Below are 16,416 nucleotides of genomic sequence, written 5' to 3'. Positions count from 1 at the left end.
ACACGGAGAGAAGAGCACCTCTGATGTTGATGGGCTGAGGAAAATGACTGTCTGGAAGTGTAGTGACGATCCCGAAGACTGATTGCTGCCCGGGGGATGAATCAGACACCGAAGGGTAGAGCAATTCTGTCCAGGGTGGAGATGTTTTATAGAGTTAGTCTGCACACACCGAGAGTGAGCGACCCTTTCTTTCGTAATAATGCTCAGGTGGTGGCTGCTTTCGTATTACAGTACAGTATGATCATGCAACTTACGCAAGTGACACCATGACATCTGAAAATATGATTTTGAAGCAACTCTCGTCTAACGAGGTGCATCGGGGACACTATTTCCACATCTGTTGTTTACACATCTGTTGCCTTCTAAGCTCAGAAACTGTTCAAGGACTGAAAGTTGCATTTATTTATACTGTGGAAGAAATTTGGCCATTATAAAATAGTGTGGTTCTGGGAAGGGGGAAATTATATTTTAAGGATTCGCATTGTGGGAAATGATTCAATTACACTTTTTTTGTCAAAAAATTATGATTGACTAATAATGCATCTTTGTTCATCTATTGATCTACGCCAGCGACAGGAAGAACAATTAAATGATATTCCACTAGATCATCTCTTCCACAGATGCAAGCACATGGCAGAGGGTACATTTAATTATTTATTTCCAAGGTGATTAGTAAATGCCCAGTAATTTCATAAATCCATCAATAAAATGGCATGTAGTGCGCTACAACTTGTTTCTGTCATGTGCTGAGGTTGGATCCCAAAGCGCAGACACAAATAAGATTTTAACTATTTATTCACATCGAGAGGCGCGCAACAAACTTGACTAGACGAGAAACAAAGAGAGTTGCACAGAGGGACAGTGGTAACAGAAGTAATAATCTGACAAAGACACACACTTCTCAGGAGGCTTATATAGACATGGAATTATCTGATTGGCTGTTGACCAGGTAAAGGGATTAAAGATTCCTGACATCACATAGCCCGTGACATCACACAACATCACATAGCCTAAAACAAGCTGAAATCAGATGAACATAAGTTCAAAACAGACACTTGACCTCACGGTCATGAACTCAAACTTAACCCTGGCGTGACCCCAGACATGACAGTTTCACCGGGGAGAGAATAACTAAAGCACAGTCACACCAAAATCAATCGCAAAAAAACCCAAAAAAAAACACAGCTGTGTGTCAATTCAAGTGGCCTCATCAAAGATAAAATAAATGATGAAAGGAAATTAAAACCGCCCCTAGTGGGGCCGAATATCCTTAAGGTTTTTTGTTTGTTTTTTTCCCCTTAGGACATTTAAACTTTAAATGCCCGTTTAAAAGGGGTTTCTCTATTTGTTTTGGCAAATTTAGCATCATATTGACACATTAAAAATAATCGCTGAAGTAATTTATTCAGATTTTTCAGGAAACACACAAAAAAATTTGAACCATTTTCATCATGAGGATATGATTTAGTAAAAAAAAAAGATGACAGGCAATTATTTGAAGAGGGTGACGATATGTTTGTTTTGATTGCATATTTCATTTATATTATTAATTTATTTTCACCCAACACATTTAATTTGCGTTAAAAAGAAGACAATGCTTGAGAATTAAATGCTAAAACTTAAGGAGATAAAATGATAGTGTTATAGTGTCTTCTTTTTAACTGAGTTTCATTGAGTTTTTTTTTTTTTTGTTGCCCCCAGACATTTTTTTTTCCATCCAGTAAAGAGAAACCTCCTCTTACCTTGCTGACAGTTTCGGCTGTCATTTCAGCCTTGTCAGAGCTTTCTCACACTTCCTTGTGTGACATGTCACACAAGGAAGTGTGACATCCCTGTGACAGATCAATAGAAGCCAATGAGCCTTTCACAGCACACAAAAAAATCTTTAAGTGTTGAAATCTTCCTAATCAATATGTACCTGTGTTCTTTTTTTTGTCGAAAATCCATCCAAAGTCTTTTGGTGTGACAAATCTAATGGGGGTTAAGCACTAACTGCTTCCGCTTTCGGGTAAACAGATTGAGTCACTTCTAGTGGTTCGTTGCCACTTTTTCATATCGGCTATGTTGATATACTGTATTAATTAGCAAGTCTTTTTTCAAAACCTATGAAATTTCAACCGAGACCGAATCCAAATTTGGGCTTTTGTTGTGTGCCATGATGCGCAATGTCTGGAAGATTTAACTCTGCTATAAGTTTCCATCATTTCCCAAGTGCCGAAAATGTGACAAAAATATTAATACGTAATATTAGACGCTCCAATTTTACCATAAAAACCCCCCACAACAGTTTGTCGTCATCATAACAATAATAGCCAAAGTGATGCTTAAAGACTCATTATGATTCCAGGCAGTTTGCTATTAACTCATTAGCTCCCAAAGACGTATTTATACGTTTTTTTTGTTTTTAAATGCTAGAGCATACAGAAGGCTTTGATGCAGCCGCTGAACTGAAGAGAATGCTTGAATCAAAGGTAGTTATTACAAAAACGGCCAGTAGGTGGCAGCAGAGTATAAGAGATCAACTGGTGCCATGTTGCAAAAAGCTCTTTTCCCCAGTTTTAAACAGATTTGTGAAAAACTATATTACGATGCTAATTGCTGCAAAACGGAAACATAAAAATATACTTGCTAAACCTTTTGTTAGGTTCCATGTTTTTATAAAATATAGAACACAATATTCTGTGGGCCTTGCAAAATCAGTCAAAATCCAGTAAAACAGCTGGGAGTGAATGAGTTAAGATGGAAACAAGAAACACATTTTTCACAATACTGTATCTACATATTTTTAATCTCAATAGATGTTAGTTATGTCGTTAGTATAAAAATCAAGCTTAGTTATGTCGTTAGTATAAAAATCAAGCTCAGTGAATTATGTTTAATAACATTTCCGTCGACGAGACTAGCCTCTTAGCTCATTCACTCCCAGCCATTTTCACGGAAGCAATCCCGTTTTCTCCCGGCCGGTTTACTGGATTTTGACAGATTTTGCAAGGCCCACAAAATATTGTGTTCTATTGCTATAAAAATATGGAACCTACCGAAAAAAGATTAAAGTATCTTCTTTCATCAGGAAAAAAAAGTATGTTTGAATCTGTTTCCGTTTTGCAGCAATTAGCATTAGAACATAGATAAGTTTAATCATTATTTACAAATCTACTTAGAATTGTGAGTAATTGAGCTTTTTTTCAACATGGCCCTGGTTGATCTAGTTTACGCTGCTGCCACCTGCTGGCTGTTTATGTAATAACTACCATTTCTGCAACCGTTCTTTGCAGTTGAGAGGCTGCATCAAAGCCTTCTGCATGCTCTAGCATATAAAAAACCAAAACATAAATACGTCTTTGGGACACAAACATAAAAAAAAAAAACGTATTTTTTTGGGAGCAAATGAGTTAGAAAAGTTATGCTAGTTAGCGGCATACCTTCGTAGTTGTCCATGTAGGATGAGGCGTAGATCTTTAAAACCCTTGTCAATCTATGACTGTGGAGCTTTTTCCACTACTGCTCAGTCGAGGGACATCCGACACGGTCATTTTTAGCAAGTCCCGTAGTAGTGATAGACTGATATAGTTTTTTCAAGTCTGATAGCGAAACCAATTAGTAGTCAAGAAGACGATCACGATATTTCAAGCTGCTATTCATTTGCAGTAAAAGAGAAAATATTAGCATAAAAACATTTTCAAAACAAAAAAACCCCCAATCATTTTCTTTTAATTTTAAACGTACAGTATAAAGAATTGACACCTTTGTTTAAAAATACTAACAAACATTGCAGGGAGCTTCCAGGGTCATCAGCATGTGTTAAGCTAAATTAAAAACTAAGCACGTAGTTTTCCAAAATTTCGAAATCATTTCATAATGTTATTATTTTTTTAACAAAATATGTAGGGAGTTCCCAGTGTCAGCATCCTTTTTTTTTTTTTATAAAGCAGAAATTTAAATAAATCCATAAATGAAAAGTTCCCTGTATCTCACCGAGCGATAAATGCATGCGAATGTAGCTAATTTAGGGTTTTCCTCAGGGTTTGTAAAAGGTTTCAAAAGATCTTTGCAGACAGTAAAAAAAAACAAAAAACAAAACAAAAAACAACACGTCCAAATATGTTTGAAATTACTTTTCGACAAGTAAAAATTGTCTGTGAACATCTTACAAATCCCGATGAAAACCCTAAATTTCGCTACGTTTGCAGGCATTCACCGCTCAGTGAGAGCTTTATCGGCCTTCAGATTTGTAAAAAGACCCATGCCGATATTTATCAAAATGCCAAATATTGGCACTGATAATTGGCCCGGCCGATAGTTGGTCTGATTGATTGATTGATTGATTGATTTTTGTTGCTGATAAACTTCCAATCACTCAGTCAGGTATCACCGAGGATAAAAACACAATAAAGTCATAAGGCTTATTTCCATTGTGGTCCTCAACACATAGCATGACAAAAAACAAAAAAACATAAAAGGACTACATCATTTCATCAACAAAGATTAAGAAGATGAAATTTCAAAGGTCAAACATTCAAGTAAAACAATAAAAATAAGAAACAATTTTTAAACATTTTAAGAAATCAAAACACGTTTGCCTTGCCCGGACGCGGGTCACCGTGGCCCCCCTCTGGAGCCAGGCCTGGTGGCCCTGCGTCCATGGGGCCCGGAAATGAAATTATAAAATTAAATTAGACGGTAAACTACTGAACTATATGGAATAAGAGAAAAACAATAAATGAAGCAAAATTACGAGAAGGTAAGTTTTCTGGAGGTCAAAAATGAGTTTCAAGAACCAAAATAAAAAAAAACAATTTACCACTATCCGCCATTTTGGTTGTTTACTTGCGCCTCAAACGCTTTCAGGTCGGAACTGGGATCAATCAACTCGGATATAGCCGACTTCCGACCATCCTCGAATGCAGCATTAATCTGCACAGTGGGTCGGAAGACCAAACCCAGTGAAAAAGCAAATGTTTCAGTTGGTTCTCCAAGTGGGATCTGCATTGTTGCTTCCACACGTGCAACAGGGCCTAGAATAACCTCTGGGTTTATATAATGACTTTTTGCGGCGTATTTAATGCGGTGGTAGTAATACACATTTTGACAAAATCCCATGTATCTAATTGGCTCATTATTTTTGAGTTATTCACCAGCCAAGCTCAGCTGTCTGCCCATTTCCTCCCAAATCTTCGGCTAGTGTGTCACCCGCGCCCCCTCATTCGGAATCAAGCTGCTTGATGGAAGGAGCTTTTCCTCTTAATGTCCCCACATTCCATCATCTGCTCTGCCTGGGAAGCACACCTGTGGAGCTCATCTAAGAAATGGCGGAATTGATGCTCATTGCAGCCAATACGGCAAAAGAATGGCCAATAAAACTCACGCCTGTGATGCATCTTCACAATCACATAGGTCTCTCCTTTCTCGTTCTCTGTGCGAGAGTGGCAGCGGAGACTCAAGAACGCGTGTGAGCAATTATGGCAGTTTTCCATTTCCTATTGAAAAACCGAAGACGGCTTTCTTTTGTGACTACGATGAAGAGTTCAGGTTAGTCAGCATTCACCCAGGTTGCCCAATCCTTCACGTCCCGAATGTGTTGAAGAACACACTTGATGAAAAGTGGACGTGGGGAAAGAAAGAAGTTCACGCGACCTCACTGTATTCCCTCCAGCTCCTGAAATTGCTTTTTGCATCGGTCCTTCCACTTGATATCTCTTTGCCAATCGCGGCGGACCCACCGAGCGTCCTTTGCACATGTGCCGACTCAGCAGCTGTCGCCCAAAAAGGGAAGGCGGGCCCGAGCATGACAGGCAATCGCTGATGCTTGTCAAGTTGCAATAACGGCAAAAAGCCCAGTTGAGTGGCAGAGTCGCCCAGTGGGTAAGCAGACTGCTGCCGCCATCTCGCTCACTTTCTTTGCTGCCTCAGTGTCTTTGAGCAATATGTTAGGGGGGGGGGGGAACCATATGACAAAAATGTTTTAGTTTTTTTTTTTTTCACCCAAGCTTCCAAGCAAGAAGATAAAAAGAAAATAAGGCCCTGTTTGACCTAAAATAATGTTCATGAACAAAATATGTTCTTGCAGACACATATCTATGGAGGACCAAAACTGCCACAATTAAAAATAAATAGATAAAAGTGAAATTATAAACGGATATAAAAAATATAAAACAAAAAAATAATATATATCTATATAAATTTATCTCTATATAGCTAAATATATATCTATACATAAATAAATACATGTAAAAATAAAAAACGAGATTCCAAAAATAAAAAATAAATGTGGAAATAATTACAAAATAAATATATAAATAGAACTAAATATCAATCAAAAAATAAAAACGCTCTGCAAATGATGTATTTCTTTTTAATTTTGTCAGTTTTGGTCCTCCATTCATTCCATTCCATTGTAACGAAGACTATCTTGTCACATAACCTTTTATCTTGTACCAAACGCTGGTTTGGGCGCTCTGCACGCGTTGCTTTTGTGCTCCCACAATTCCACGTTACTTGTCGGCTTTCTTCTTCAAGTGGACTGAAAAGCAACATGGCTGCTCGGCCATTGTTGCTTCGACAGGTATAGTAATTGCATTTTCTTCTTTTCAGCCCCTTTGTGTGCACAGCGCCAGCATACACCATCAAACGTCATCATCCGCTTATTACAACAAGAGCCCGACACTCGCTTAGAGAGAAAGACTCTGCATGGGGTCATGCTATCAAAATGTGTCATGACACACGTTATACATTACAGTGACTTTGACTCATTCGATCAATTTCAAACTCATTGGGTGGTATTATTCAAATTCTACAGACCGATAAAAATAAGGTTACCTTACAGGTACCATTTCCCCTTTCTAAAATGAAAATGATTTGGTGTTCAAACTGTTCATGAAAAACTGGAATATCGGCCACTTATCATAAAGGAGAATTTAATTAATTTAAGTCCTTTTCACACATACACTCAGTTTTTTTGTTTTTTTGTTTTAAATACATTTATGTTAGTATGCTCACATGTATATTTATTTACTCCATGAAATTTCTATTTCGATAATCTTACTGTTTTCATTTGTTTGCAAGACTCGGTTCTTTTCCATGAGTGTATTATTCTTCTCCTTTTAACCCGTTCAATTAACTCACAAGGAGAACTTGAACATGGTGGGTGCTGTATTTTTTCTGTTCAGCCACATTGTTGTGGGCGGCAGTTTTTGCAAACAGTAAGACATGCACTGACAACAGCAATCCTGTAGGATGGCAAAGAGAGACCCGTATTTATTTGTGGACTTACACAAATACAGGAATCGCTGTGCGTGCAATATTAAAATCTCGTCATGAAAACGACATAATTCAACATAATCTGTAAACCTAACTCAGTAATACTTGTCATAATGTGTGGTCAGGAGAGAAATGAGAATAAAGAACTGCCTTGCTCAGTGAAAAATAACATTACTGAAGCTTATTGAGTGACTTACAGTCGTCGTAGAAGTAACTGCTCTTCATTTGAGTCTACATAGCTGTATTATACTGCCAACCAGTGGCCAAGGCTGGCACTTCAGAAGGAGCAGCACAATGAGTTGAATTGCTTACATGACTTACATTCACTGTACTTTCTTTATTTCAGAACCAGAAAGATCCAAACAAATGGGAAAAAATGCATTTGATGTGGTTATGTTATTTCAATTTTTTAGATACAACCTTGTAGATGTTTTGTCAACAAAGATTCTGATTCTCAAGTATCTCGACTAGGGATGGGGGAGTACCGATACCAGGTATCGGTATCGGGCCAATACCAGCCTTTTTTCAAGTACTCGAGTACTCGTGACGCAGACGAGTACAAGCGACCGATGGCAGAGGGGGAAGATGTTAAGTGAGTCCGCCTTGCCTGCAACTGGCGCTAGCTTGCAGCAGTTTTTCACCAAAACTTCACTGGTTTGGAAATACTTCAAAATTGTGAATCTTAAACTAAAAGAGCATTTTTGTGTTTTATTTTGAGCGTTAAGACTATTGAAGAGTGACTGTGCTGTTTTTTTTTTTTTTTTTTGTCAAAATTAAAGGAAATATATTTGTTTAAAAATATCTTTTTGTGATTTTTTTTTTTTAATTTGTTAAAATGTACTACTGGTATCGGCAGTTGGTATCGGTGAGTACTGAGGGTCTGAGTATCAGTATCGGTCTAAAAAAAAAGTGGTCTCGAACATCCCTAATCTCGACAATAATATAGAGTGCTATTTTTCATTGAAAACAAAAAAACTATTCGGCTGGAACAAATGAGGGGCATTTAATTAATAGGAAAAGTTGATTTGAGTCAAGAGTGTGGTCATGAAACATATTAAACAGTTATTTCAAGTCACCACTGTACAACAACATGTTTATTATTTGCTGTGAAATTGAAAATAAACTGACTGTTACAAAACGAAATTCGTTGCAGTTCAGTGCTGCTGTTGAATTCTGGATCATTGTATGGTATATTGTTTGTTTAGTATGCCCCCCCACTGGCCAGTCACGGTTACTGCTGGCAAGGGTCAATGGTTAAAACTGACGGCCGCTTTCAATCAGGTTTTTGTGTGTGGACTCGGTGATGGCAACAGAAAGAGGATGTCGCTAGATAAGGTTTTATCAAATAATAATTTTGACATTTTTGCATTAGTGGGGTTCCTGACTTTATCGCCTGAACACACAAATGTTGAGTGGATACATCGAAGCCCTGCTGTGACGTGTCCCTGCTTTTGAATTTATGAAACTAAACCGATGGAATCTTTGGGGGGGAAAATGGCACAAACAAGATCCAAGCCAGATGACACGGAATTGAACTGTTCAGGCACAGCAGACACGTGGTAATGAATGCAAGGGCGGCAACGCGTCACACAGTTGCTTGAGAGCGCACAGATGTTACAGCAGAGCTCCGAGTAGCACACGAGCGGCGCTTGTCTTGTCTGATGAGAGGCCTCATTTGGAACTGCCATTAGTAAGACGTGTGATTTATGGCACTGTCTGTCTGCTGCTGTCGCTTCGCAATTGAATAGAGATACGGGAAGGAGCGAGGCAACCTCCTCCATCCTGCTGCCTCTGTCTTGTTACTCCAACGTTGCACTGTGAGCTTCACCCGCAGAAATGGAGGACGCCTGTCACAACCAAAACAGTCGTACTGTTATAAATAGACTGAATGATTGATGGAGATAAAGACACTCTGAATTGGAGGACGTTTTCATTCTAATTCACTGCTGTGAATGCAAGTTTAGAATTTCTACCTTGTGCAGGTTTGCATGTAGTGAGTGATATTGTTAGGTGGAATTTAATTTGAAGCAAGTAATTAATTTTATCATCTTATTTAACCTCCACGTGTCCTGGAAAATGATCATTAAGAGACAAAATCAGAAATAAACCAAATGCAATTATAAAGCTGTGATTTTTATCTTTCACCTCTTGCGTAATCTCAGAAGTATCAGACTTGCCTCTGAATAATCCAAATAATAATAATTGTGATTATGGACACTGCTGGTACCATTAGTTGAAGTAAACATTACAAGATAGGGCTGAATTAAAAAAAAAAAAAAAAAATTGAATAATCTATCGAATCAATTTTCCTTTTCGAGTCTAATATCGATTCACAAAACCCTGAATCGATTATTTTAATATCTCTTTTCCCTATAAATTGTTAAGAAAATTATTTTCAAAGGCCATTTTTTTTTTTTTTTACTGTTTTCTTGAAATTTACTGTTCACGTAAATTTAAAAGTATTTTCTTATATTCATGAAAGACCTGATTTATTGTACTTGAAGATAATCCAGAATCTTTTTAATTTATATTTACAATTATTGTATTGAATTCGAGTTATGAAAATATTTTCATCTCAACCTTGCTGATATCAATGTTTTTGTAACGCTTAAATGACGATAACATGAGTTTCTTATATTAATAAACAAAATCATGTAATCATGGTGTGGAAATTACAATTTTTAATTGTAATTAATCACATGATTTACAATTTTAAGTTTCATACTCTAGTTAACATAAGTGAAAAAAATGTTAAACTAATAGAAATATGGCTGCATCTTTTAGTCATTGATACTGTAATTTCGTAATAATTCAGAAAATTGAGTTAAAATTCAAAATATGTACTGCACTGTCAAACATGTGACATTGACTTGTTTTGGGCATTTGTCTGCCACTAGATGGCATGATTGTATTTGTAAGACATTGGTGGCAGCTCAGCGCATTTTTCCTTTTCATATTAAGACCTTTTATCTAATCTTTAACGTGCAGTAATGCATTATTATCACATTTATGACTTCTAAATTTAGAAGTGGACATGTCTGCCGCGTTGCAACTGGAATTCCCCCACTGCAGGCTTTCCAAGCACGTTAAAAAATAATTAATAAATAACCCAAAAAGAACACACAAATTTTGACACGCCTAGCTGCTTCATATTTTGTGTTTTTTTGCTTTTGTCAGCGAGTCAACTCCATTGCTGCATGATGACGAATCACCAAAAACAGGAAATGCTTTTCCCTAGTTTGTCGGGACGCTGAAGCCAGATTTGCCACCGTCTCTCTCTTTGCGTCACACGCACACGCAAGTGAAGCAGCTCACCGCTGTCCACGTCTGAGTGATTAATGGTTGTGCTCTGCTCCTCCCACTCACCTGCACTCAGCTGTTTGATTGATGGGCCTGGGGGCTTGACAGATGGACAGACGCGTCACGGTGGAGAGCGCAGGCAGAGGCAGCGGAACTTCAATCCCGCCGGCATCAACATCATTTTCCAACGCAGCTGGAACCAACGCTGGTGTTTAATTCCCATCCGGCCGCCTCGTCCTTATAATTGCATAGAAATAATAATAATAATAATAATAAAAAAAGACGTGGACAGGATGGTGACATCAAGCACTTCTTGTAAAAGGGTTGGGTATCGATTCAAATTTGCTCAATCGATTCGATTTTGATTCACTAGCGTTCATTTCGATTCAATTTGGATTTTTTCTAAAAACTCCACAAACATTACATTTTGACAAGGCAATAACTGGGTAATTAATTAGTCTTGGAATTTTCATTACAGTCAAACCTCGGTTTTCGAACATAATCCGTTCCAGAAGGCTGTTCCAAAACCGAATTGTTCGAAATCCGAAACATTTTTTCCCATTATTATTAATGTAAATAATTTTAATCCGTTCCAAGTATAAAAAAAACTTTTTCTAAGTTTTTTTTTTTTTTTTTTTTTACTATTTCACACCATAAACTGCACTGTACCATAAATAGAAAAGGGTAGAAATAGACACTGTTTTATTTTAATAGAAGATATCCTATCTAAAATGATGAAAAAAAATGCACTTACAGTATTTCTTCAATCTTCATGCATATGTTCATTGTTTGCAGCTTTTGGTTTAAGTTGTTTGTGTGTGTGTGAGCGTGAGTGTGTGGTTTCCCAAAGAAAGACAGAAAATATGCCAATAAGTAAATGTAAAAACGTAAGTTAAGGCACTCACATTAATAAAGAAAGCAAATTAAATTAGCTCAGTTAAGCTAAGCTATTTAGAACATCACTTCCGGTACGCGCTCTTATTGTGAAACTAAATGGTAACACTTCTGGTTTCGGGCTTAGCAGCGCAACATCAATTTACGAGTACTATGTGGTAACGTGCGGATGAGAAAACACCGCCCAAACATTTGTAACAAACATTTTAGAAGGAACAAGCTATAGCTGATTCTGGCAAGAAGGTTACAGACAAGAAATAAGGACAACTGGACCCACCAGTCATAGACGCACACCACTGGACAAACTCACAACACGGCACACACGCTTGCGCCAGACTTCCTGCTGCTATCGCTGCTGCCGAAGACTGATTCTGTTCAAGCGGCCACATGCACGAACGCGAGGGTAAGTTTGTCTCGCTTTCCAATGAACAGACTACAAATTATGCAAATTAGGATTCGTCTCAGTTACGCAGTTAAAGTTGAACATATCAGACTTAAGGAATAGACAGCTTTGTACCCTTTTCTACACTCGGCGAGTGAGTCGCGTTCAGGTACGCTCGGCTTTTTTCAGTTCGAGAGACGATTTTTTGGACGAGTTCTGAGACATAAAATTATCGAATTTTCCGGTCGAAAACCGATTTGGTCGAGAACAGAAGCGTTCGAAAACCGAGGTCTGACTGTATATGTAATTTTTATTTTGTTTTGAGTTATGTATTTTTTTTTAATTTAGTTTGTTTTAATTAGTTTTCAAAGCAGGATTGTTAGTTTTTATTAGGTGAAAAATGCTTCCTTTTACTTGGGGTTTTAGAATTTGTTTTAGGTTTTGTGTATTGCTTGCATGCAAGATTTATTTTATTTTTTAAATAATCAAGGTGAGTGTCATGTAGTAAAAACTAATAATAACAAAAACGATTTTCAAAACAACCATCCACAAATCAAATTCAAGTATTATATAACAGTCCACAGACTTAGAAGTACACTATAGTGTAGAGTGGATAACGCATCTTTTAAAATTAGATGCATCATTCATAACTCTTCTCAATTATTTTTGGTTATGCCTCACCCAGGTTGAAAAAAAAAAAGTGACTTTAAAATAGTCAAAATAGTCTCATGATGTCAAGCTCCACAGATGACGACATATAAAAGAAAAGAAAAGCAGCTACTGGTTAATGTGATTAGCATTATGGCTGCAAGAATTCACATTTGAGCGAAAGAGTATCACTACTTTGTTGACGAATCACTGTTGAACCTATTTGTTGTTGTCGCATGGACATCGCCACAGTTCTTCAGCGTGTACGTTTGTTTGACTTCTGCTGAAGGATATTTAAATGTTGATATTGTACAGTATTTGCGTACTCGGGTACATTTAGCTGAGCTTATTCACACTGCTGAGTGTGGGTGTTGAGCAAGGCCGTACAATTGTTTATTGATGACAAGCTTCTCCATCGCTGCTCAAACTCAGATTTTTGCTTTTGTGTCAGCGAGGGCACTGAATGATAGTTTCAAATAAACACACTTCGAAGGTGACGATGGAAACAGTCAGCCACACGTTCATTTTGACCCCCTTGGTCACACTCGGTAACATACATGACATGCAAATACACAAAATAATATTCAAAATGACATTTTAAGTAGAATGGGTCATTATTTTGTATATGACCATATTGAGGCGCTACCAAGAATATTGTGACATCCCTAATTATAAGTCCCCAAAGTGGTCCTGTTAATTATGGTGTGAAACGACTTTAATAAGCATACTCGCCTTTTCTTAATGCAATGAATGAAAGCTCATTCAAGGTTCACATTTTTAAAGTTGAAACATAAAATCATCCTTCTGGATGACAGGCCAATACTGTTAGGCTCTGGTAGGCTCTGGAATTGGATTCCAAAAACGCAGACGCAAATAAGATTTTAAGTCTTTATTCGCATAACATCAAGACGCGTGGAACTAACTTGACTAGACCAGAAACAACGAGAATGTATCAAGAATCAAGAGACGCGTAGCTAACTTGGGCTGTGGAGGTGCACAGGGGAACAGAAGAGCAAGTGGCCAGATGGACAGAGGAATAAATCGGCACCAACCCACATCTCTGTCAGACTCATATAGACAGCTAATGGATCTGATTAGCTGTGGCCAGACATGTGGCTAACAGGACTGACATGGAATTATCTGATTGGCTGTTGGCCAGATAAAAAGATTAAAGAGTCCTGACATCACATAGTTTCTGATTTCACATAGCTTCTTACCAGTTGAAACTAGTTGCTGTTACATGCTGATTGCATCAGACCCCAAACAAAACACAGTCCTGACCCAAACATAACCCTTGCATGAACTAAACATAACCTTTGCCCCAAACAAAACACAGTCGTGACAGATACTGAGTCTATAATTTATAAGTGTGTTAAAAAAAAATCGATTCGTCAATATATTGTGCACAATTCTCGTATCGATTCAACATAGGGCGAATCGATGTTTAAACGTCTTTTTTTTTTTTTTTTTCTCAATGTAAATATTCCACAAAACATCTTACTTAGGGTTGGGGTTCACACTTTAAGCATGGAAGAAAGTTACATTAATGGAACATTAAGCCTTAATGTTTTATTTCAATGCTGTTCAAACATGAAACTGATTGCAACCTGTTTGTTCAATACAGTGGCTCACAGTTATAAACGTGAAGTTTCAGTTAAATGAATATATTTTCATACAAATCTTACAATGTACATGTATAAGTCTACTGATGAGTATTTTCTAAATTTGAGTAAAAGAAATCGCAACAATCGATTTAATTAATCTGTATCAAATTCAAACGTGACCCATGAATCGTGATATGGATCTAATCGTAAGGTACGAGGCAATTCACGCCCCTAATAATTTAAGTAAACTTCAGATTAAAAATGGTCATGCATTTGTCATCAAACAGATTGACGTAAATGTTCCTTGGTCCTTTGTCGCTGTGCCAGTGTAACAACAAAGACTCATAGAAACTCATTGTCCAAGGAACTATTGAGCCCAAAACTAAGAGGTCCTGACAAATTTGATGTGAAAGGACTTAAAGTGTACTCGTCTCTTTTAGATGTATTAATTGAAGCTCATTCAAGGATCACAGTTCTTCAATTTGGACCATGAAAATCTTGTATGGGTTGATGAATTTTTGTAGGACATTCGCCATTCTGGAACAACAATGACAGACTGTCACTGAATCTACAATTTATGTAAGTAAACTAAGAAAAAATTTCTTGGCTGTGCGTTTCTGACCTACTTGGATTTTCATTTTCACTAGCCCAGCCTTCTTTCATTGCTGTAGCAATTTTACCCACGGATAACCCCTCTGGTTACAGATGCTGCAGACGCTTTCAGTCAGAAAAGTCCATTTCTGCTGAAGCGTGGTCCTGCCTGATCCTAAACAATCCTGAATGCATGAGTTCAATTAAAAGCAAAGACGCGTAAATAAATGGTCTTGTTCTAATATATTGTGTGCTCCCATTAGTCTAAACACGTCATTCTGATTCACATTGCGTTAATTAAGCAATACAAGTTAAGTTAAGTAGCTAAATCCAGCCATTTTTATCCATCTCAGGGCGCGGCCATTTTGCTGTTGAGTGAATATGACATCACAGTTGCTCAGGTGACACCCAATCGCGGCTTACCTGTCTTCTGAGTTTGGTCATGCATGCGACATTCGTAAGCTGAGCTCTCACGGTACTTGAATTGTACCAGTTGTTAACTTCAAAGCGTTCCATGTGAATGTAAGCAACAGAAATGGCAGATTCTGATAAATATTGTTTTGTTCAGTAAACCTGGCTAATTAATTTCCTTGATTTGCATAAATTAATAAATACCCTGCCTTATATCTTCATACAGTCATTGCAAATCATGTTATGTAAAGCTGTTTGAATAATTAAATTAGTTTAATCATTCAAGATAGCCAAATAAATGTTTATAGTCTTGCAAATTATACAGGGAGTCCTCGAGTTACGCCGGAGTTCCGTTCCTATGCTAGCGATGTAACCCGAATTTCAACATAAGTCGAACTTCCCTATTAAAGGCAATATTTACATCAAAATAATTTGCATAAGAAAAAAAATCTAAAATCATTAAAATTTAAAAAATCAGATGCTGTACTTACCATTACTGCTTAGAGGTCGATGTAAAAGAAAGGGGGGGGTGATGTGTAAAAAAGAGAGCGCAAAAAAGCCAAACATACTCCTACAAGTGCACAAGCACTTACTAGCTAAGGGCTAAGTAGCGGACAAGGGGAAAATATTGCAGGCTATATGGCGGACGAGGTGCACAAATGGCGGACCGGGTGTAACCGTAAAGTCGAAACGCCTTAAGTTGAGTGCGCCTTAACTTGAGGACTCCCTGTATTTGATGTCAGATTGAAGCCGTTTTATTTTTTAATTTTTTATTTTTTTGCTTGAGACTCGGACCCCCCCACTTCAAAGTGTCCTGTTACTGGTCGGAAAATTCTGACTTCCCACTTTCCTAGATGGCGGCATTCAGCTATGTGATGTCAATGTACATAGAACCATAAAGAGAATTTTTGGCTTGGCTTGTCAGTTAAGGTACACTTGTTGTTACATGATTAGCAGCTCTCAAACAAGTTTTCAGCAGTTTCCGTTCAAAGGTTTAAGAGTGTATGTGAATGTTTCGGTCTCTAGATTTGGTGATGTTTCTGTCACTTGCCAGCCTACTGCGATATTTTTTGTGTGCAGAGTTGACCTTAATTGCTGTATGCATTCACTCGTCTCCGGTGGATGCAGCTCACGGCTGAATATTTCATAAAAGTGTAAAGCTTGTTTGCTCATTTGTCAAGCTCATGCTAGACTATAAAATACACACTGCACCGGGTTTGCTTTGTGTCGTTGGCTTTGTGAGTCTGAGAATGATGTTTACTTTAGGAATTAGGAGGCAAGAAGCTCGCCGTGTTTGCATTTGGAGTAATAAAGAGGGAGTGAAGTGGA

General features: G+C 37.6%; 1 long non-coding RNA gene across 1 annotated transcript; it reads right to left on the bottom strand.

Moving 5' to 3' along the window:
- Nucleotides 1-8,163: 8,163 nt before the first annotated feature.
- On the bottom strand, nucleotides 8,164-11,400 carry LOC144014303 (uncharacterized). The gene is made up of 3 exons (XR_013282443.1): nucleotides 11,312-11,400; nucleotides 10,624-10,794; nucleotides 8,164-9,104 (listed from the first exon to the last, which is right to left on the bottom strand). It is a non-coding gene; the product is annotated as an uncharacterized LOC144014303 (long non-coding RNA).
- Between the last annotated feature and the right edge of the window lie 5,016 nt (nucleotides 11,401-16,416).

The sequence above is a fragment of the Festucalex cinctus genome, chromosome 2 (assembly GCF_051991245.1).
Source record: "Festucalex cinctus isolate MCC-2025b chromosome 2, RoL_Fcin_1.0, whole genome shotgun sequence".
NCBI lineage: Eukaryota > Metazoa > Chordata > Actinopteri > Syngnathiformes > Syngnathidae > Festucalex > Festucalex cinctus.
The sequence above is the reverse complement of the archived record's forward strand: the minus strand, read 5'-3'. Positions and strand labels throughout refer to the sequence as shown.